Here is a 23274-nt window from a genome sequence, read left to right on the forward strand (position 1 = left end):
TCTAGCATCTGAGAAGACATCTAGCATCTATGCATTTCTAGCATCTGAGAAGACAGTTTCAGGGCCACAGGGGTGATGATGGTCAGAGTTAACCACTAAACAGACAGAATGCTGCTTTATTAGACACACTTTTCCAAAAAGAAACAGAAAAATGGCTGAAAGATCCAGTCAGATCAATTTTGCCAGGTTGCTGGTATCCGTGTACAACACACAGCTGGACAGACCTTTGCCATCAACAACTTGTATACTGTCACTCACAAGAAAAAACCCAGAGCGTTGGCAGACCTAAAGCTACACTCCTTGCACACTTAATGCTCCCAGTGACTGCCCTGCTGGCCAGATCCTGCTCTTCCCTACCAGACTCTGGCCAATTCTTGTAGTTTTAAAATCCAATTTATTCTTACATTGTTTTTTTTTTTCCCTTTTTCTGTTGCTCTAACACATGGGGGGAGGAAATGCCTGTCAATTCAGAGGCTGTTTGGTTGTAGGCAGTGTGCTATGGGGGGAGACAAGTGACACGACAGGGAAACATTATTTTCTGGGTTGTTTTCTTTTATTTCTGCAGACAGAATGCTTTTTGAAGCTGTTAATGTTTTTTGAAGCTGTAAGCAAAAGTGTCCAGAGAAAACTGTGGTTGTCAAAACAAATTAATTAAAACAAAATAAAGGTTTGAGCAATTAAGTCTGACCACCTTGTGCTGAGGTATGAAAGGAGAGATGTATTTGGAAATTAAGTCTGGAACCCAGGGTGTGTCAGGACAGTCTACCCATTTCTGGTGTTGACTTCTTCAAGTTCCTATTCTCTTACAGATGGAAATTTTGAGAAAGGTGAGGAGATTCTTTGGGATTAGAGAAAAGATGGAGTTTGGTCTTGGAGATGCATCTCATGTAATGTCAGCCCTCTCAGCATCAGGCATTGGGTGTGTGGCTCTGGGCAATCCTTGGAGAGGGACAGGGCCCTCCTGGGGTGACTCATTTCACCTTGGGATGGTTCCCAGAATAGATGAGTGCCATTGACTCCTGTGGGACTGTAAACCTGGATGAGACTCGAGGCCTAAGTCTCAGATGGACAAAGTGAGGTGCGTGAATCCTGGAGTTATAATTATCCTGCATCGAATGATTAACAGCATGCGTGGAGACATGAAGAGAGAAGCTACTGCCCACTCACAGAAGATAATCTTCAGTCTGAAATATCAAATTATTAGGCAGTTTTGGGTTAGTTATTTGTAACAGGCTGTCAAAGATCTTGTCTGAGCACAGCTTGAAGATGGGTATTTTTAGTCCTGTTGGGGCGAGCAGTTGTATACCAGGACTGCCTTCATGGGGGATCGAACGGCTTTGCAGAAGGTGGGTCTAAGATTTCACCCCCAGCCCTGGAAGGCTCAGTAAGATAAATTTAACAGCTTAAGGGCTGACCAACCTGAGTGTAAGGATGCAAGGAGCACGCCAGCCCAGTGGGAAGGTGTGAGCCAAGCTACATATGGCAGTCAGATTAGTTGCTCTTGTCAGCCTGGGGGAGCAGGTGAATTTTGGCTGCAAATCCTGAGAATGAGGGTTAGAGTAGCTTAAAGAAGGCACCTCATCAGAGCCTGACATTTTTCTTATTTCCCAAAGATCCTCCTTCAACTGCACCTAAATATAACCCAGTGTCAGTGACAGGCTCCAAAACTCTGAATATGGGCAGCTTCAAGCTTCCCTGCCACCCTTCCTAATCCCTGGCTCGGGTGGCTTTCCTCTGGTTTGAATGCAGCTCTGAGAATACAACATATGCATATGTGTTGATGAGAAAGACAGGAGGAAAGTGACAGGCAGAGGGAAGAGAGACCTATCCAAGGAAGGAGCAAGTTGTAGCTGTCATCCCTGTCATCTGCTGGCACCACTCTGGGCTGATGGAAATGGGGCTCCCTTGGGTGATGGCTCCACTAACCACACCTCACTACCAACAGGTTTTGGGTTCCTCAGCTGGGCAGCTTGGTGCTGCAGTGCTGTAACTGCCAAGCAAGCACGACCACCCCTCTGCTAGCATCACACACAGCACAGTGTGCCCTGAACAAGGGAGGAGGTTGTGTCTGCTTGAGGTGGGTACCAAAACACTGAGATGTAGTGATCAGATCCTGTTGAACAGTGGGCAGTGTTTTCCACCATTTCAATATTTGCTCTGTGTCTGTCAAGAAAAGGAAGATTTTTATCATCATGAACAAACAAAGCAAAAAGCCTCCTATTCTTTCTCCTACAGATTTTTCTTCTACTGTGGAGCATCACAGAGACGCTCCTTCCTCCGGTGGTCCCTTTCCAGAAGGCTCATCAATTTGTCTTTTGTACTTTGTGATGTTTCTGGCAAGTTTGGGATGGGAGTCACGTCTCAAGACAGGTTTGCTGGCATGGGAGATCTAGTATGTTGTTGGAAGGACTGGAGAGAGGCTGAAATGCCTTCATCAATAACGTCTTTCACATGAAGTAGCTTCCTGCTCCAGAGTTGTGGGCTTGAGTCAAGCAAAATCACTTACTTGTTGTTCATCTATTTTTATTTCCTCCATGTTTGCTGCAGTCTTTCTTTACCCAGATGGTCAAATAAATTGCTGTCACTAAACAGGAGTCCCTGAACAGTGATTCCTAAACTCTTCCTGTTCTTTAACTGTTTAATGAGAAAATATTTTACTTTCTTTATATTCTGCACATTTGCTGGAGTTGTTTTTCAGTTACTCCCCTGAAACAGAGAAGTTCTGTAGGTATTTTTGTTTGTTTCACCAGCCTTCAAGCCGTGTGATCAGACTGCTCAGAAAGCACTGCACTGTCTTTGCAGGAAAAAAAAAAAAACATTACAAACTTTGTTCTGTACTTGTTTACTGAGAGTCCCTCTGAGGATCCAGCCATGTCCGTGGAGGTTCCTTGATAAGGTCCTGGGCAGATAATGTTTGGATTGTCATTGTATATTCTTATGTGTTTTTTTAAATTTTGCTAATTAAAGTAACTTAGACAGTTTCAATCTAGTTTTATTATCTTTATATCTTCCAGGAGTTTTCTTGCGCTCAGCAGTGTTAGATGTTGACATTGGCACATCTTTGGTCTGGGAACACAAATCTTGTTGACATTGACACAAAGCTCTACTTGTCCAGGCTCAGCCATCCGGGAGGGCAGAAGGCAGCGCCTGGGGCCAGCACAGGCTGTGGGGAGCTGTGAGCAAGCCCGAGCTTGAGAAAAGCCAGTCACCGATTTAAGTGTGGTGCTCGGGCTTCACAGTGGTTCGAGCCTGCATTTCTGTGCAGCAGAGAGAGAGTAGGAGTTTGGCCCTGGGAGAAAGCCAAGATACTGAAGCAGATTCCTGAAGGTGCCAGCCAGGATCTCTGCATAAGGAAACTGCTACGATGGGGCTTATTTTAGTGGTGTGACAGAAAAGGAGCTCTGCTCTTTTTCAAACAGACTGGGTTTCTCCAAATGATTTCCCAATTCATATAATGAGTTTTGCTCCTAACAGAAAGCAGGAAGGCCATGACACTTCTCTGTCCCTTCTGGCATGTTAAAATGACATTTTTATTAATAAAATTTCCTGAAATAATTTGCTGATTTTTAATTATAACAATAATTAAAACATCTACAAGAAGTTCAGTTTAAACGTCTCAGAAAACAGTAAAAAATAGCATTGCTAGTGAACCTTAAATACGGCAGAATAATACAAACTTTTAAACTTCCTTTTCTTTGTGTGAAATGAATTTCCTTGTTCTTTGACCAGTGGCAAAGCTACGTGACCTGGGAGCACAGCACAAATCCCACCTGCTTCCTTGTTGTGCAAAAGGACATCCAGGGGTTTTCGGAACTTTCCCTCTGTAGGGATTTGTGCTGGTGGTAAGAGAAAATTTGATGAGTGGGTTGAGCCAGGACTGGGAGCGGGACTCTGGCTGCTGGGGCTTGCCATGGAGAGGAAGGATCCTGCAGCTGGAGGGCTTCATCCAGAGCACCTCTGGGGCAGGGGCTGGCCAAGGCAAGGCTGTGTGTGGATCCTTCACTCCTGTTGGACTGGTTGGCTGCTGTAATGTTGGGTCTCAATCAAAACCTGCTAATGAGCTGTGAACATTGATCCCATTTCTGCCTCTCAGAAAGATAGAAGTGCCAGGTTATATTTATGAGAAACAGAAAGATAAGGATTTGGAGAAGCTTTAGTCTGAGGTTTCAAAACTGCAGCTTAATGATTAGTTTACCTGAGCACAGGAATAATAATTAAATGGCTATATACTCTCTAGGCAAATATGAGATATTTGGGGCTGTGCCTAAGGCCCATAATAATTTCCAAAGCTATGAGATTACATGTCAAACTACTGAAAAAATCTTGATGAAGTTAGGTGATACACAGCTAGAACAGAGGCTAGATTTGGGAGATGGCAAAGCCAGGGTTTAAGGGGAGGATGAGGTTTTTGGTGACCACCATCCATCATGGAAACCTGTCCGATGTGCAGCAAGGAGTGTGTTGGATGCTTATGGTCCAATGAAGGTATTGTTTCAGTCATCTTCCCTTTCCAGCTTTCCTGCAGAATTGCTGCAAAACCAATTTATGCAGGTTTTGGACAATATATAAGGATTTATTATTGCCATTAATTTATATTATTCCTTTAAACATTTTTTCTGAGTTTTGTAGGAGTGTTAAGTGCACTCTTGTAAAAGAAAAAGAGGAGATTCCTTCCCTGAAGAGCTGTCAGCACAGAAGGCAGATTGTGATCAGCAGCGCAGAGAAAAAACCGTTCACAGAGAAGGAAGGGGAAGGTGGTGCTAGGAAATTGCCAGCTGAAAAGCATGCAGGAAGGCAGGCTGGTTTGCAGCAGCCCTGAATGACAGGTGTGGTACAGTGTCCTGGTTGTGCTTTTTCTCCTCTGGGTCAGAACAGGAAGGTGACAACCTGGTGTAACCAGCAATCCCTGCAGTTTCAGGCATATGAGGCTTAGCAACTGCTGTGCATCTGAAATGGCGATGGCAATGAAAAGAGCATCACTCCTAACGTTGCCTTCCTCCCATCTGTGGGAGCTGATGGCTCCCATCTCTTCCTGCTTCCCACAGGGGCCTTGCAGGACACAGGTGTTCCCTCTACACCACTTTCTGCACCCAGCATTGCTTCATCTTCCTAATGCTCCCTTGCAGCTGTTTTCTGCTCTTCTCACTACCCTATTTCTGCACGCTGCTACACTCCCTGCACACTGTCCCTCCTGGTGATGGCTCTGCTATGCGATGCCCTCAGAACAGAGACGAAATAAATACCTCTTCAGGTAATCAGTCTGTAAGCATCTCAATACATTCAGTGTTTTTTAGCCCTGTCCTTAAGGCCTGTCTATATGAAGGAATAAAAATAGGAGCCTTAACCATATGAACTTCACTTGTAACCTGAAGTGTCTCTTGCAGAAGTGAGAAGACCAACAGTGGTCTGAAGGACAGCTCTTTCTACAAGCTCCCGCTCTACAGCAGAGCCTTCTCGAACACTCAAATGTGGCATCCATGTGGTGCTGTAAATAGCTCACCTTATTCCCTCATCTGGAAGCATATATCTCATACAGCGTAATATTGGCTCCAGGGCTTAGGAGCCTTGGTGGTTTCTTCCGCCCTTCCTCCCTACACCTGACTCACACAGACACATGGCCAATTATCCATTAGTTTGGCTATTCCCACCAATGACTGTAAGTCAGTTCTTGTGTAAATGCCAACTTTCTACATAAGGATGCCGTTGTAACAGCAAGACAGCAGGCTGGTCTCAAGAAGCAACCAGCCTGGTGGAAAACACTAACAGGGAGGGGGAAAACGCCAACTTACCATCTCAAACCAAAACCCAGTTTCAACAAGATTCCTCCAAGCTCAGACACCCTTCCTCAGAGACTGCAATAGTTTAGAACAACCCATTAGATAAAGAACACACTGATAAAGATTTACTCAGAAATTAAGCTCCATAAAAATCCATAAAAAGGGGGGAGCTTAGACAAAGGGAAAACAAGTCTGATCTACACAGTTACATCTGCAGCAGCACTCCCTGAGGAGCTGTGCAATAAGGCCTTTCACTCCACTTACAGCTTTTAGTATGGGGGGTTAATGCACTATCCTGCTGTGTATCACAGAATCATTCAGGAAAAGACCCTTGGGATCATCGAGTCCAACCACCAGCCCTACTCTACAAAGTCCTCCCCTAGACCACATCCCCCAACATCTCATTCAAATGACCCTTAAACACATCCAGGGATGGTGACTCCACCCCCTCCCTGGGCAGCCTATTCCACTGTCTGACCATTCTTCCTCTGAAAAATTTTTTCCTAATGTCCAGTCTAAACCTCCCCTGTTGCAGTTTAAAGCCATTCCCTCTTGTCCTGTCACTAATCACCTGTGAGAAGAGACCAGCACCAAACTCTCTACAATGTCCTTTCAGGTAGTTGTAGAGAGTGATGAGGTCTCCTCTCAGCCTTCTCTTCCTCAAACTGAACAGTCCCAGCTCCTTCAATCACTCCTCACAGGATTTGTTCTCCAGGCCCTTCACCAGCTTCGTTGCCCTCCTCTGCACTCGCTCCAGCACCTCGATCTCTCTCTCGTATTGAGGTGCCCAAAACTGGACACAACACTCCAGGTGTGGCCTCACCAGTGCAGAGCACAGGGGGACTATCACCTCCCTACTTCTGCTGGCCACACTATTGCTGACACAAGCCAGGATGCCGTTGGCTTTCTTGGCCACCTGGGCACACTGCCGGCTCATGTTCAGCTGCTTGTCAGTTAGAACCCCCAGATCCTTTCCTTCCAGACAGCTCCAGCCACACGTCCCCAAGGCTGTAGCCATGCATGGGGTGGTTGTGGCCCAAGTGCAGGACCTGGCACTTGGCCTTGTGGAAGCTCATCCCCTTAACGTTGGCCCCCGATCCAATCTACCCAAGTCTCTCTGTGGAGCTCCCCTGCCCTCACGCAGATCGACACTCCTGCTTACCTTGGTGTCATCTGTGAACTTACTGATGATACACCCTATGTCCTTATCAAGATCATCAATAAAGATGTTGAACAGAAATGGTCCCAACACCGAGCCCTGAGGAACACCATACAGAGAGCCTCCACATTCCTTCCGGGTGGGGCAGGGAAGCCCCCAAGCAGAAGGCCACAACTGGCAACCCCAGAGAGTCCTTAGCAACCAATGGACAGAACGCTCCCAGGTGCTGCCGCCACTGCAGCGACACCAACATCTTCTGCTTCAGCCTCCCCAAAGGCTCCCCAAAACCTTCTCCCAAGGTAGGGACTGACCCCATCTCCTGTAGCCTGGGGATGCTCTGGGGGACAGGAGCGGAAGTGACCACTGGCCATCACTCCTGCCTCTTACTCAGGCTTGGCCAACCTGTGCCCACTGCCCAGGCAAGAGCAGCACTTCCCCCGGCAGGGGGGGCACACTGGCAAGGATGGCAACCCCAGCAGATACAGCCAGCTCACCCATCTCCCCTCCAAGCAGTGAGTAGCTCCCTCCTCTGACACCCCGGCCTGTGGTGGGGGAGTGCTACAGCCACAAGCTCCCACGGGCCTGGTGCAGAGCCAGGGCATGTTGGCAATGGGGGCCGGCTTGGCGGGTGCCCCCCGAAGGTCGCCCTGGCCCAGCACGACTCCACTCTCCCCCACAGGGCTGCAGAGGGCTCCTGGTGGCTCTGAATTTCCCCCACCACTCTCCCACAGCCAGCAGATGGACACCAACCTGCCTCCACTGGCCACTGCCACGCTCAGCCCTGGTGCCGCTTCTCTGCCAGGAGCTGCCCTGTGGGGCGACTGCGGGACTCCCCTGTCCTGGGCAGCTCCTGCCACCCCCCAGAGACAACCACGTAGGTCTTGGGGGAGAGCGGACCCCCCAGCCCCTCCAGGGCTGCGACTGGCCTTCCCTGGCTACCAGCGCATGGAGAGGCACTTGGCACAGCTCAGCCTCTCCAGCACGGCCACACCCGTGGGGGCACCCCTGGGCACCAACAGCACCCTGTGCAGCGATGTCCTCCTCAGCTCCTGAGCTGTTCCCTGCCACCGATGGCCGGGTGACACCGCGCTGCTCTGGGAGATGCTGCTGCTCTGCTCCCTGGCCAGCCACCACAGTCCCAGCAGTGGCCCCACGCCCAGGGGCCCTGGTGGCACTGCCAGAGCCATCCCCCACCGTGACATCCACTCGCTCGCGCTGCCCCAGGAGCTGCTCACACCCAGCTACTGTGTCCCGGAGACCAGCGAGGATGCCAGCCTGAGCCTGCAGCACTTCGGGATGGGGCCCCAGGACCTGTGCTGGGACGCACGGAGGGACCGACCACCACTCCGGCCTGCCATCTTCCAGCCTGGCAGGGGGGACACCAACACCGGGGCCGGCCTAGAAAAGCGGGGCCAGAAGTGTAAGACCACCTGCCCAAACCCACCCAGCAAGCAGCTGGCACTGGGCTTGGAGTGGGGGATTAGACCCACCAGAGGGAAGAGATGGAGAGCCGGGGGGTGGCACGGGAAGGGTGGATCTGGGCCAGGCCACGGCCTGCTGTGACAAGCCAAGAACTTGGAGGAACATTTTCTTTTCTCTTGTTTTTTTTCCATTAAAGCCCTTTTACCACAACCACTCTGTGCCTCGGTGGGAGGGGGAGGGAGCCTGGGGGGCACCGGGAAACGGCACCCAAGAGCTGCAAAAGCCCCGCTGAGCCCCAAAGCAGAGCTGGCCAGCCCCAAATGGCACCGAGCCATCCCCCGGGCTGAGTCACCACCAGCACCAGCAGGGCAGGCCATGGCTGGGGGGGCTCCACCGGCACCTTTCTCGGGGGAAGCAGCCCTTTGATGGGGGACCCAGCACAGATGGCTCCCACAGGACTCACAGACAGAATCAGAGATTCACAGAATCATTCTTTTAGTATGGGGGGTTAATGCACTATCCTGCTGTGTACCTCTGGTAAAGCTCTAATCTCCCAACCCCTGAACAAATGACTTTTGTCCCTCCTTCCCTCTCATTTTCCTCCATCAGGGTATGGCCAGATCAGTGGTGGAAGCACAGGCGACCCTACATGTAGCCTTAGTGCCAGGCTGCTCAGGGACTGGTGCCGCTGCTGCTGGTTATGCTGGGGCTATAAGGGCTCAGTGCTGTGCCCCTCTCCTCCAACAGACCCTGGCAGTGTTGACTTTTCAGTGGAGGTGCTGCCTGTGTTTGGTATCTGGCACCAACTGAGACACCTTCTTGGTGCTTAAATAATAATGATGGATTTCTGCTCTGGAGTGATAGCTTGTGTTGTGCGGCTGGGTTAATGTATGTCAGCTGTCATCGTCCTTGTCAGCCGCTGCTGTCAGTGAGCAGCAGATAAATAAATCTGTGATGATGCATAGCCTGGAGAGAGCAGGGATTAAATATTTCATTGCTTCAGACACTGAAACATCTCCTCATCTGGAGTCCTTTTCTACCGGTCACATCTTCTCCAATTGCCCCAGCCCTGGGGAATAGCAAAGGCTGCCTGGGTTTCTGAGACCACAGGGCACGGGACTGCCAGCAGCAAAGTCCCTGCAGCCAGGGCGAGCTAAGCTCCTGCTTCAGTCCTGGAAAATTTGAAAATAAGCAGAAACTCAAGGAAAAAGAAAAGCCGCCTTCTTTCTGATGTGCCTGACAAGGCAGCTGAGCCTCGTTGCACAGATCAGATGGCCTAGCACCCATCTTCGGCTTCCTCTGGGACACACTGCTGAGCATCCTGTGTCTTCCTTCTCCGAGGTGTTTCACAAAACCCATTGCTAGCAAAGTCTCAGATTATTGATTGCTTGGAGACAGGAAAAAATACTGTTATTCAGATTTCTTCACTCTCCTGAGCTTTCCTGACATTGCCTGTAAGAACTTTGTGTTGAAGGGATTTTTAGTGCAAAATACCAATTTGTTGAGACTGACTTTTTCTTGGGTGCTTCCTGTTTTTATCACATCAAAGGAGTTATTCTAGGGGGATGTGGAAAATGAAAGAAAATGCTCTGATAAACAAGGTCTTGGCTACTTTGGAAAGTGGCACTTTTAGACTGACTACCTACAGAATCAAATAAAAATGGCTTTTTTTTTGTTCCACACCAGAAGAGAGAGAAGACGCATCCTGTCAACACTGCTCATGAAATGAAGTCGTTGTTTTCCAGAAAGCCTTAATGAGACAAAAACCTTCACAAATCAGGGAGACATACAAACATGAGCTTCTGAAAAGTCTGATTTCTTTCTTATTTACCTCACGTTTCCTGAGAGCTAGGGATTTTCTTTGCAGTTATGAGAAACAGAAGGATTTGGGCTTTTTTGAAAGCTGAGATTCAAGTGCAACATGTGATTCAGAGTTGGAAAAAAAAACATAGCATGAACAGCTATGACATTTCTAAACCTGTAGGTAACTTCACATTTAATCTTCATCTTTTCCTCCTCCTTATATGATCTAATCTCCTTCTTTTGCTGTGCTTTTTATCGGGACAACAGATATACCGTATCTTGCATGTGGGTATGTTCCTATAAAGGTCTGTGTTTCCACTGACTCTGAGGATTCGGTATCTGGACACCAGCAGAAGACAAGTGTTGAGGCTTTGCAGGTGGATTTTTCTGCTTCCCTATTATGTAAGGTGCCAAAATCAGTATTCATATGCACATTGCTAAGTAGCAGCATTTCTGTTTTTTTTGGGGTTTTGTTTTTCTTTTTTTTCATCTAGGGCAAGTATAGTTTGTGCTGTCTTATATAAAAATAGCAAATTTTATGAGATGCATTTTCCTCAGGCCCCATGAATAGAATTTGTTCTGTAATAAGAGACCAATGTGTTTTAATTGCTTGTTGTAGACTATTACCTGTTAAATTTGTCTGAAAGTGTGACATCAGCAAAAAACTTCTTTTCTGTTTTGCTTCCTTATACTTTAGAGCTGTCAAATAACTTCAACATCTAAGGATAAAACATGACAGATGTCTCAAATATGTGACAGGTCATAAATATTGATTCTTCATGTTACCTGCTAATGAAACATATGCCACCGTGGGTAAATCTTAATTTGGATTCCTGACTTCTGATTGTTATAACCACTGTTTAGATTGCAGTCTAGAATTATGAAGTTATGAGTTTGGTCTAGGAAATGTTAAAGCCTGTAAATAAGGAATGTTTTACTTTTCTTAAACTAGTGCTTTATCACTAGATTCCCAGCCATATTTTCTGTTACAATCTACATCTGCTGGGAACCCTTTTGGACCTTTCTGGTTCCTTTTTGACTCAGTAGAGCCAACTCAACTCCTAAGATCATAGGATAATAAGAAGCACTGTGGATCTATCAAGGACTTCTCGTTGGGATTTTTTTTGAAGATAAGAACCATCTCTTGATTATGTATGAAATAAATCATATTTACTAGATTATTTTTAGAATTTCCCTGGTTAATCTTATAATATTCAACCTTTTTAGGTCAATTTCAACTAGCAAAGTCTCAGATTGGGCTTTCTTGTCTGGTCGCCCATGAAAACTTTGTCCAGCAGCATTTCTTGGCTAGACCTCAGTGTGTAATATCTGGTAGCAAGAAGGAGATGCTGCCCTATTTGAACCTACCTTTCAAGCAAAATGCTAGAAAATAATGTTCAAAATTAGATTTGTAATCTCTGTTGAGCAGGGATTGTGTCTCATACAAGTTTGGGGGCCAGAAAAAAACCACAGTGCTTCCACAGTGAAACAGTGGCAGCTGCCAGGCTCCTGGCTTGAGCTTTACGAGCAGATATATGTCATATCTTCACTTCTAAAGCACTTCCCTGTCTGTGACTGAAAAATTCTCACAGGAAAGTTAACATTGTCCCTCCTAAAAGGAGCCCTTTCTAGTGTGGTGAGCACCCTTTCTAACCGTGGAACTGTGTGCTTTCAATGCAAAACTATCCAGGGCCAGAAAAGCCCCAGTGCAAGGATCCGTTGGGAGACTGGAAGACATTCAGCGCTGAGATTAGGAGGTCTTGGAGTCTGCCATGGTCTCTGCTGCTGTTAAGGGGAGATCCCTGCTATCCATAACTCCCATGCCTGGGAAACTCACTGGCCCACAAGTGCCAAGCAGGGTCCTTGCTCCTGGTGGGATGAACGGTGCAGAGGAGCAGATGTGCTTTAGGCTATTTTACTGGAAGCTGAAGGATATATCTTCTGTGTGTCTTGGGATGGCTCTTGCATGATGCACCATGAAACTATTCTCAGGGAAGATCCAGCCCCAGGAGGGCCGAGAATCATAGGACAACTGCAAGCAAAAATACTGCCCCTTGTCTGAGGGAAGGGAGTGCCAACATGGTCAGGTCTGACAGCAGGAGTCCAGTGCAGCTAGACCTTGTGAGTATGTCTCTCTGGTTTCAGGGCATCCTTGTGTAATCAATTTGCCAGGAGAACTGATGCTTTCACAATACTTCACCCAGGAATTAAGCTGAGAAGACCAGCCCTTGCATCACAGCATCCCCATCAGTGATGGATGAAATGAAAAAAGGTCTAGTGAAAGTATAGAACAAATATTTGATGAATACTGGTTGATGTAGCACCTGTGTGCTTGGAAGATTATCTATTTTGCACTTATAAAAGTCAATCTACTAAAAGACTTGAACCATCCCTGCAAATCTTGTCTCTGGTATTCACCATTGGGGCTACAATCTGAAAAGCATTCTCACAGCATTTAGCAAACACTATTTAGATAAACTGTGATGAAAAGCTATGCAATACTTGTTGGAAAAACATACTGTTAGAGTGTTGATTAGTGGTTCACTGGCCAGCTGGAAGGACTGCATTTATTAGAGTTTCATGGGTATTTGTCTTAGGTCTGATGTTGTTAAAATATCTTCATTAACCACTTGGATAGTGCAATAGAGGATCTCCAATGGAATATAGGATGTCCTCTTCCATTTGTAGACCACAGTTATCCAGGCTGCAGGTGTGTTGTAGGACAGAAACAGTATTCAACATCTCTAATGAATTAGAGAAATGGCCTGAAAAAATAGGACACAATCCAATAGTGGTATGTGCATGGGCAGAAAAAGGAGTTGTACTAAATGTAAGTTAGGGACCAATTGACCACACAAGTCCATGAGAACCTTCTGTTGTGAGAAAAGATAAATGCCCTACCAGGATGTGCAGGCAGGAAAATCTGTCTGCAAGATGTGCAAAGCGACTCTACCAGCCTACTCAGCAAGGCCTTGTCTGCATGATTTGCTTTTTGGCAGTAGACTCTCTATAAGAGAGAAGTGGACCTACTGGGTAAAGACAAGTGTGGAGAATAAGAGCGATCAGAAGCTCTGGAAATCTTAATGTAAGAGAAAACACGGACAATTGAGCTGTTTAGTCTAGAGGAAAGGACACTTACTGGACATAACACTCTTAACTATGAAAAAAGCTGCTGCAAAAGGGAACGGAATAAATCATTCTCTCTGGGGATGTGACAAGTATTGGGCTTAAAGTGCAGCCCGGGAAATTTCACTTTCACATTTGCAAAAGCCTGTCTAGGATAATGCCCATCGGCCAGTGGATCAGCTGCTGAGAGAGGAGGAGTGGGAGCTGGTAATGCTGGGGGGCCCCACATTACTCCCCCCACCAAAATGCTCCCACTCCCTACAGCCAGGCATAGCTGGAGACACATAAAGAACACGTATTGTCCCCACTGACATCCGACAGGGAGAAAGGAAAAGAAAAAGGCACTGTCTCCATCTTACACCCCCTGCTCCTACAGGAGGTAGGACAGCCCCTTGGGGATGCTGGACTGAAGAGGCTATTTGTAAGCCAGGGCTCAGGTGACAAGCAGTGACTTGCTGTTTGCAGTTTCCCCAGATGGAGGGACTAACTTCCATAGCGACATCATGCTTTCTCCCCAGATGACTTACACAGAGGGCATTTCCACTGATCAGGGAAAGAAAGATTCCCCAGCCTTTATTTCTGTGCCAACTGTACTGTCTATTTTTAACAGCAAGCTGCCATTAGCATTTGTTTGCTAAAAATAAACGTATTTCAAATGCAGTTCATTACCTAGCACATTAGGGTAAAGGCAATTTATGCTTCAGTCAAGAAGAAATATTTTTAAGAGATAAATTGTTCATGCAAATATCTGTGGCTTTCACTCAGTGCACGTGGTACCAGCAGAGATGGTGCTCTGATTTCAGTCGATTAATGGGATAGATCACAAAATTCAGGAAGCTGTTGAGGAGCTCGGTGCAATGTTCTATTTTAACTTAATTAAAAACATGACCACAATTATGTAAAAGAATAAAAAAGAGATGGGGAGTGTTAGAAACAGTTATCCCTTATAGCTGCAGCATAGCAGAATTATAACAAATGGGCAGACATGTTTTTTGGGAAGAGGATATCTTCATTATGTTGACCATAATGGCTTCCTAAAACCTAAACATCACTGCTTCTTGCTTGCAGAACAGGTGAATATTACAAGGGTGTAATTCTGAATCAGAAAATGCCAGTGCATAAGGATTCTGAAGTGGGTTGAGATGAGCTGCTGAGCCAGGAGCTGGATGGTGATCTCTGGTGAACCTGTCCTTCATTAATCACCTAATCTCCTTTTTATTTTTTAAAAAATAATTTTAGCTTCCAAAATGTTTTGTGAAAATGAAGTATTTCAAGCAAAACTTGCTAGTTTTGATGGCACTTTTAGCAGGAGGATTTCTAGGGCATGCAGGAATTACTGCTCTGAACCAAGGTTCACAAGTAGGAACTCAACCTGAGCCTCAGACTCCCCTCTCTCCTTCCCTTTATAATTCAGAACGAAATTACTGTACCATAAATAAATAACAAACCATAAAAAGATAAAGTCGACGCAGAATCTTCAGGATATTTGGGAGAAAAGCAGAGCTTTTATTTCCAGCCAGTGCTAACGGGCAGGATGCAGCAGGTCCTGCAAAATTTGGTCTGATTTTACCCACTAGAGGGGAGTGCTGTACCTATGGTTACCAGCTCACTCACAGCAGTACTGGTAATTTCAAAATAAATGGCATTACTGAGAAAATTAATTAATGTTTCTTGTAATATAATTTAAAAGAATGTAAAATTGAAATATGCCAGACACCGTTGCTAAATGTTCAAAATGAAAAAATAGAAACTTCAGTTTAGGATCATTCATTAAACAACATTTTGAAGTTCCCAGACTTTATTTTAAAAAAAGTTAAATCTACTAGTTTATCTGAAAAATGTGAAGTTTTTTCTTTATTGTTTTGCAATTCACAAATTTATGCAGTTATTTAAATTAAAACACAGTCTGTTTAACCTCAGAAACTTTATCTATAAAATGCTCCTGATGATTCACAGTAATTTGTGTTAAATCTGCAAAAGTCAACACCTTGCTGTCCCAAAATAGTTTGGTGGCAGGATCCTTTAGCTAGTAGCAAACACCTGAAACAAAATGCAGAGAGGGAAGTAAGAGCCCAGGTGTGTTTCCCACCTCTGATGTGCTGCTGGGGGAATGCCACAGCTGGTGGGATAAAGAAGGCTCTGAACATGGGAGGAAAGAAATCTCTGATTTCTTCTCATGGCCTCTTATCTATATAGCTTTGGTACTTTAGCAGTTCCTTGTTGCCTGTTTCACCAGAAACATCCACTGAAGTAGCACAAGTTAAGGCACATCTGCAGTTACTGAGGTTTAAGATTCCAGGGACAGGGAATTTGTCAGCACTGGTGTCCACTGGCAAGGGAGCTGGTTTTGGCATGGGTGGTCCCAAGACTTGCATTTAAGCTGGTTGCTCCTGCTGCTAGGCTTTATTTTACAAAGCTTTATTTGCGTCAGTTCTGACTGACTAAAGACAGCATTAGTGGGAGATGCCCTCCTCCCACTGTGATGCAGCCACATGTGGGGCGTGCTGTGATACGTCCCCTGCCACAGTGGTGGTCCTGCGGGGGGGCCTGTGTGCACCCCTGCTCACTCTGGCACATATCTCTGGCAACTCCAACCTGTTGTTTCTTACTGGACTTCTACTACAAATCTTTAAACCATAATTCATATTTTCCATCTGCCAGTTCCCTACTGTTTTCTTGTCTCAGTGTCACAGAGTCAGAAAACTGCAGAGATTGGCAGGGGCTTCTGGAGTACCTAGTCCTACCCCACTGCTCAGAGGAAGGTCAGCTACAGCAAGCTGCTCAGGGGTGTGTCCAGTCAGGTTTTCATTATCTCCAAGGATGGAGACTCTACCACCTCTCTGGGCAGCCTGTTCCAGTACTTGACCATGCTCACCATAAAAAAGTTTTTACTTATGTTTAAACAGAATTTCCTGCATGTCAGCTCATGCCTGTTTTGTCTTATGCTGTCCCTGAGCAGCACTAAGAAGAGTCTGGTTCTGTCTTCTTTGCTGGACCCCCATCAGGTATTTATATACATTGATAAGGTCCCCCTTGAGCCTTCTCTATTCCCAGTTGAGCAACCCCAGTTGTCTCAGCTTTCTACCAAGGTCCTTTCCTACCAAGCTGCTTTCCAGCTGGGTGGCCCTCAGCATATACTGGTGCATGGGGGTTGTTCCACCCCAGGTGCAGGACTTGGGGTTTCCCTGTGCTGAACTTCATGAGGTTCCTGTCCACTCATTTCTCCAGCCTGTTGAGGTCCCTCTGGATAGGAGCACAACCCTCTGGTGTATCAACCACTTCTCCTAGGTTTTTATCTGTCACATCATCCAGCTGGACTTCACGCCACTGATCACAGCCCTTTAAGCCTGGCAGTTCAGCCAGTTTTCAGTCCACCTCACTGTCTGTTTATCTAGTCCATACTTCATGAGTTTGTCTGTGAAGTTGCTATGGCAAACACTGTCAAAAGCCCCGCTAAAGTAAAGATACACAATGTCCACTGCTTTCCTCTAGACCACTGAGGCAGTCATGTCACCATACAACGTTTTCAGGTTTGTCAGGTGTGATTTCCCTTTTGTAAATCCATGCTGACTACTTCCAATCATCTTCATGTCCTTTGTATTTGGAACTGGTTTCCAGGATTGTTTGCTCCATCACCTCCCCAGGGACTGAGGTAACACTGCCATGTCTATTGCACATCCTGTCTCGGAGATAGAAGTGATCCTGAATGTCTTGTCTATGGTATTCCCAAACTGACTGAAATTTTTAAATGACTTTTTTTATTCAGTTACTGAATAGAAAAATAATTTCCCTTGTCATCTTCTTGTTATGGGAATGGCAACCTTTTCAGGTGCCCTCCCAAGGAACAGTTTTCCTTGGCCACTCCCCTCATCCCCCAACACTTATTTTCCTGCTGTCCTCTTTGCAGGGAGTGTGACCAGGACACCAGCCCAGTGCAGGTGAATCATTGGGGTGTTTCATCACATGCTAGGCTTACTCCAGAGGACTGAACCTCTGCATTCAGATGCTACAAGGAGGGAATGCAGTGGGAGCTGAGAGCTGCTCAGAGGATGGAGTAGGTAGTATGAAGATCTTTTAAAGCTGCCTTTTCTTCTCTCCCCCCTCTCTTAATTGATTCTTGATCCTGAAGAAACTCCTATGGGCCCAACGGAAAGGCAGGGTCCTGCTGTCAGAAACCTCTCCTTCCTCCTTCTCCCTGCCTTATTTTCTTTGTTCCTCTGCAGGTGACAGGCACTTTTCTCCCATTATAGAGGTTTTCTCTTCCTATATCCATCACAAGTTTCAATATCTCCTCTGTCCTCTTCTGCTTTCCACCTTCTTTTGTATTCCAAGAAGAGAAAAGGAGGGAGCACTGGCATCCCAATTATTTATATGTAAATATTTTCTCTACTTTTGTCCTGATTTAGCAAAATTTGGAGTCCTGCAGGAGCAGGCAACACAGTCCCTTCTATTCCCATCGGGCATCCTTGCAGCTTTATTCCTGTCTAGCAAAGCAGTTTACAAGACTGATGGAAAACTGACATTCTTTTATCCCTGCTGCAAAACTTGTTTCATAATTATGTTCCCTATTCTAAAATGTATATGTGGCCTTAATCCTTCTAATATGTGGGGTTTAATATGTATAAAAAGTCTGCTATGTACATCATCTCAGCACAGAATTTCAATTGATAGAAAGGCTGAGACTGAATTAAAAAGGAAGCACTGTGCATGGCAATGAGCTCATTTTGACAGGCTGAATTAATTTTAAGTAATAAGGAAGTAATTTCCATCTCACTAAATGCCTGCGTTTTTCTGCAAAAATAAAACACTATAGTCAGAAAAATACTCTTGAGAGATGTCTCTCATAGACATAAGTAAACCAGATAGCAATTTAAAAAGTAAATAAGTCATAATTACAATAGTAAAAGGTAGTATTAAGTATCAATACACTTCAAGCCCAGCTGCTTTGATTGAGTTCTGTTTTATCTCATTAGCTTTATAATCAGAAAAATATCATCTGAAGATACACAGATTTCAGCACAGACAAATACCTCCAGCAGTTATATGTGGCTGTTGTAAGGATGAAGTCACAACTGCCTGACGCAAAAGAAAAGACCATGAGAAAAAAAAAAAAAAAGGCATGGGAAGATGCAGAGAAAGAGATCTCCTAAACTGCCACCACCACTGTTATCCACTGTCCCAAAACCTAGAGGCTTGAAAATGAAATGTTCTCTGGACGATCATGTGGGGCACATGGCTTTCTTCTGTTGAAGCATGACCAGAAGAAGTGATGGTGCTTCCTGTGAGAATCAAGACATTATAATACTCATCAGGAGCTGAAAGGATGATGTGCAGCTCTCTCCTCTAGAAGGGAGGATTCACTTCTGTACCCCAGACCAGCCAGGAGAGTTTTCCCACCAGAATGGGAACACAACAGGGCACATGGCACTGCAGTGGCAGAGGTTTGCACTCAAGTCTCTGGGTCCACCCTTGGCACTAGACCGTAGTTTATTTAATGAACTATATACAGGTAGACCCTGGTAGATCCATGACCAGTGCTCCCATGCTCTGAGGAGGGCTGTAACCACCAGACACCCTTCATATCTGTCCTTGAATACTGAATTATTTTCTGCACAACATCAGCTGGGGGATCTAGGTCATGGGTGTCTGTGTTTGTGTGCATTCCCCTCTTCTCTAGCATAGCCTCTGGGCTGGGGTGTAGGGCCCTGTCCCAGCATCTAGACAAAAAAACCCCTTTTTATCCAACAGCGTGGTGGTTTGAACATCCACCCAGGAGCTGGGAGATTCTGGTTCAGCTCTAATCCTTGCAATAGCTACCTGACTGCAAAGTCTTTTCTAAAATACAACTTGCTTTGTCCTGTAAGTGAAACTGGGAGAAAGGGAATAAAAAAGCAAGATCAAGGATGACATTGTAGCCTGGTGACGAGGAGCACTAAGCTGTTGAAAAGGTGATCTGACTTCCACTCTCTGCTCCCATTAATATTTAATAGTCATTAAATTAAAAGTCAAGGATGTGTAGGATTAACTACAGGTCAGCATTCTCATATCTGAATGAATGAGATAGTGTTAGTATGGATGGAAATAAGCTATTAGCAATGAGCACGGCCAGTGTGTCAGTCACAGGCATGAATTTAAATGATTTAAACACTGTCCCTGAGAAATCAAAACAATGAAATGGCTGCTCCAGTACAAAGACCTGCACAAACCTGGCACCAGTGCTGCAACCTCTTCCAGCACTGACGCTCAGTGAGATCTGAAACTGTTTGGCAAACACCAGCCCTTTCTCTCTGTGGATTTGCTCAAGGGACTTGCGAGAGACTGACACTGCTGATCACTGAGAAAACAGCCATAAACAGCTTTCCATGAACTCAAAAGCAGTGACCACAAAACAGCAGCCTTTGAAGGATGCTATAACTGAGCCACCTGCATGGCCAGCAAAGAAGGCAAGTGCCTTGTACAGGGGGATGCCAGGATCCTGCTGCAGCGAGCTGTCAGGCTCATTTTTAGTTTGCAGAGTTTGAGCGGCTGTTGGCCAGAGCCTCAGGTGTGTCCTCCTGCTCCCCTCTGGCCCAGCCCTGCCACTGAGGGACGGAAGAGCCGCAGCCCAGCTTCTCCTCCACTGTGGTTCCTGTTTCGGGGTAACTTGGGAACATCACTGATTGCAGCTGTTAGTGCAAGATTTCCTTGTCCTTTCCATGCTCATTAAAATGAAAAGCAGTCTAATCCCAAGCAACTTTCCATGTTTGGAAGAACCACATGTGAAGGCTCTGATGGGCAGCTTGTCCCTGCATCCCTCAATGGAGAGAGGTGGGCTTGTTTGCCATCCTCCCTTGTGCAGGGGGTCTTCCCACCAGCCGTGCAGTTTCCCTGTGCTGATGAGCAGAGAGGAGGAGGGTGGCCCTCCATGAAGGGATGCCTGATGGATTTGACCAGACAGGCTCAGATCTCAAGCAGCTTCTTTTCCCACAGTTGCTAAGAAACCAAACCAGTAATCTCAGCTGCCGAAACAACTGTTGAGTACATTTTTTCCTTCATTTGTCTCATTCTGGGTAACAACAGCTTTAAGCCTCTCAGGGCTTTCCCTGTGCTCCTCATTGTGAAGAGCTGGGCAAGCACAACGCTGGGGAAGAGTTTGTCCTCAGTAGCTTTTGCAGGAGGGTTCCAATTGCACACTTGTTTCCCTATGTGGCCATCAGGAAGTTCCCCACCTGAAACTGTCTGCAGGGGTCTTGGAGACACTTACTCAAAGGTGTCATTCAAGAGCTCTTTCAGCTGCCCCTGGAGAGCCAGCCACTGAAGAACAAAACCCCACGCAAGGTTATACCTGCTGGGAACATAATCCAGGAGAAAACTGCCACTCACAATTAGCTGCAATAACAGAAAAAAAAGATAGAATAGACTTGGGCAAAGTGCAAGGAGCTGATCCCTGTTCATGGCAGAGGTAGGTTTCCACATCCACCTTGTGTAGTAGTAGCACAAGGCTTTTGCCTCTGGTTGAATAAGGCTGGAAGGCTGATAAAAAACCTTGGGGAATAACCTTCCCTGCATAAATGACTCTGGCAACTCCACTTCTTTATTTCTCTGTCATGTATGGATTTTTCAAAGTTCAGCTGCATGTTCACAATTAATAATAGGCCCAACTCAGCAGAGACTTGCAGTGTCTTGGAAATGTCACCTATCAAGATACACAACTAAAACTAAAACAATGTAAAAATATTAACTACTCTGTGTGTTTGCTAACAGAGCTGTGCTGACTGTGAGGGCTGGATTGCCGTTCCCAGCACAACGCCTGTAAATTCTGCCAGTTCCCCGGCAGGCTTGGGTTGTTTTTATTAAGTGGTTACGTGTTGTGCTTCCCTCATGCGAAACCTTCTGTTTCCTGATGGAGCTGTGGCTCTGAAAGAAAGTTAACAACCTTTTTTCCTGCAGCCTTGGTGGATACCGGTTATTTTATCAGCTTATATATTTTGTAACTCTGGCAAATAAATCTGGGTGTTGTGAATGTTTAGTAAAACTGAGATATCTACTGCAGAAGAAAGAAGTGACACCATGCTGGGAGCAAGAGTTGCTTGGGCTGAACTTTTGCACTAAGGATGTTCTGCTGAGACAGTGCTCCTGGGAGCTCCTGCTCTGCCATAGGGTGGCCTGATGAGGTGTTACTGTAATGGTATAAATACTGTAACGAGATAAACACAGGGTGGGTGGGAGCATGAAGACATGTGAAGGGCCAGATCGATGGCAGCCAGAGAAGACAGGGAACAGGCATTCCCCAGGCAGGTGGGAAAACACAGTTCTCCCCTTGTATGTGTAAGGTCAGACCAAAGGTCCACTCAGTCCGTAACTTTCTTCTGGCAGCAGCCAGCAGTGGATGCCTAGGGCAGAGCAGGAGGACAGGGAAAGCCATAGTGATGTTCCCCCAGAATATTGTACCATCCTCCAACAATTTGCAGTGCAGGGACTTCAGCAGCCCAATAGGCATTGTTGCATGTGAGGATCTTGCAAGTCTTTCTTCCACAAATATATCCAGCTGTTTTGTGAACCCTTTTAGCATGTACAGTCTCAGAGGGGGAACCATGGGCAAGTGAAGTCCAGGTCACACAGGACATTGTTGCCTGCCTGGCCTGAACCTGCAGCCCAAGGCACCATGTCAACCACTAAACCACCTTCCTCTCCTGAGGGTGAATCAGCATTGATCTCACTTCTGACTCCCCAGCAGATGACATTCACCCAGGCATTATTTTTTCGAGTGGCGTGTGTGGCTTCAGATTTAAAAGGAAGAAAAGGCTGGTCCCTCAATCCCAATAGCATGGTTTGCAATAATCTTGTGTGTGCCTTATGCTAAAGCAGAGAGGGAGACTTTCTGCAGATCATGGAAACATTTTGCTGAACCTTCTGGTATTATCACTGATGGTGAGTAAAAATAGGAACATGAGGATTTCTGATTAGCTGGGTAAATGGCCAAGTTACCTAATTGGGTTCCTCTAGACAGCTGCTATCCTTAGCAAGAAACATGACTGTATTATTCTATAATGGCACAGTGTCTAGCAAATCCTGCCAAAAGAATATATGGTCTCTGTTTTTTTGTTCCTCTGAGCAAAATATTAATGTTTTTTCCAAGATGTTTCTATCAGACAATGTTTAAAAACATATTTGACTGACTGAGTTTACTGTTCCTGAAAAGAGGCTGGAATGAGTCTTCAGGATGCTGTAACCAGAAAAGCAGCTCCTATCCCAACACGTAGTAAGAGGAGACTATCAAACCCGGCACATCACTAGGATGAAGTGCATTCAGCCAACTTGGATGACTTTTTGTGTAAAATTTTCTATGTGGGAGGTGACACTGGCTATTTACTGCACCAGTATGAATCCCCAAATCAACACTGGCAAGTTACTACCTGGTTCACAGGCTTTTCAAAGGAGTCTGAGTGCAAACTGTGCTTTTGTTCATGCGGGTAGTCTATAAATACTGCCTGTTGGCTTTCATACAACATGCTCATCAAAGGTTATGTGAAGGAGGCAGTTTTTGTAGAACTCAGTAAACTTTACCACTGTCAGTGATAGAGTTGCCTTTAAAGCTGATGAAAAGCTGTACACTTTTATAAGTCTCTGGACCAAGATCATGGAGAGACATTTATTATTAGGGGCATGTAAACTACAAATTAATTAAATTGTAAGCATGTGAATGAAGCATCATAATATTTTATAGAAATTCTAATTAATTAGACATAAAATGTACAAGCAATGCATTTAAGTTGCGACTTGCACATATTTTGCAACATTATTGAAAACCTATTACAAATGACTTGACAATCTTTGCTGCAGGATATAATGTCCATCGTGACTGACACTGGCAAAATGGAATTAGCTCTTTCAAACCTTCTTATTTGGATGTAATTTTTATAGCATCTTCATATTAAAAAAAAAAAAAAAAAAAGAGCCCAAATATCCAGGCTCTAAAAACTTAACCCTTTAAGTCTAGTGCAGGGC

General features: G+C 45.6%; 1 protein-coding gene and 1 long non-coding RNA gene across 3 annotated transcripts in view; one reads left to right on the forward strand and one right to left on the reverse strand.

The window, feature by feature from the left end:
- The window catches only part of LOC141959385 (uncharacterized), a 78355-nt gene extending 75374 nt beyond the window's left edge, over positions 1–2981 (forward strand). Inside the window, exon 5 of the long non-coding RNA XR_012633437.1 lies at positions 2236–2981. This is a non-coding gene — a long non-coding RNA (uncharacterized LOC141959385). The remainder of the gene's footprint in view (positions 1–2235) is intronic.
- The window catches only part of LHFPL3 (LHFPL tetraspan subfamily member 3), a 277203-nt gene that overhangs the window by 7213 nt on the left and 246716 nt on the right, over positions 1–23274 (reverse strand). The window lies entirely within an intron of this gene.

Source organism: Athene noctua, chromosome 3 (genome assembly GCF_965140245.1).
Source record: "Athene noctua chromosome 3, bAthNoc1.hap1.1, whole genome shotgun sequence".
NCBI lineage: Eukaryota > Metazoa > Chordata > Aves > Strigiformes > Strigidae > Athene > Athene noctua.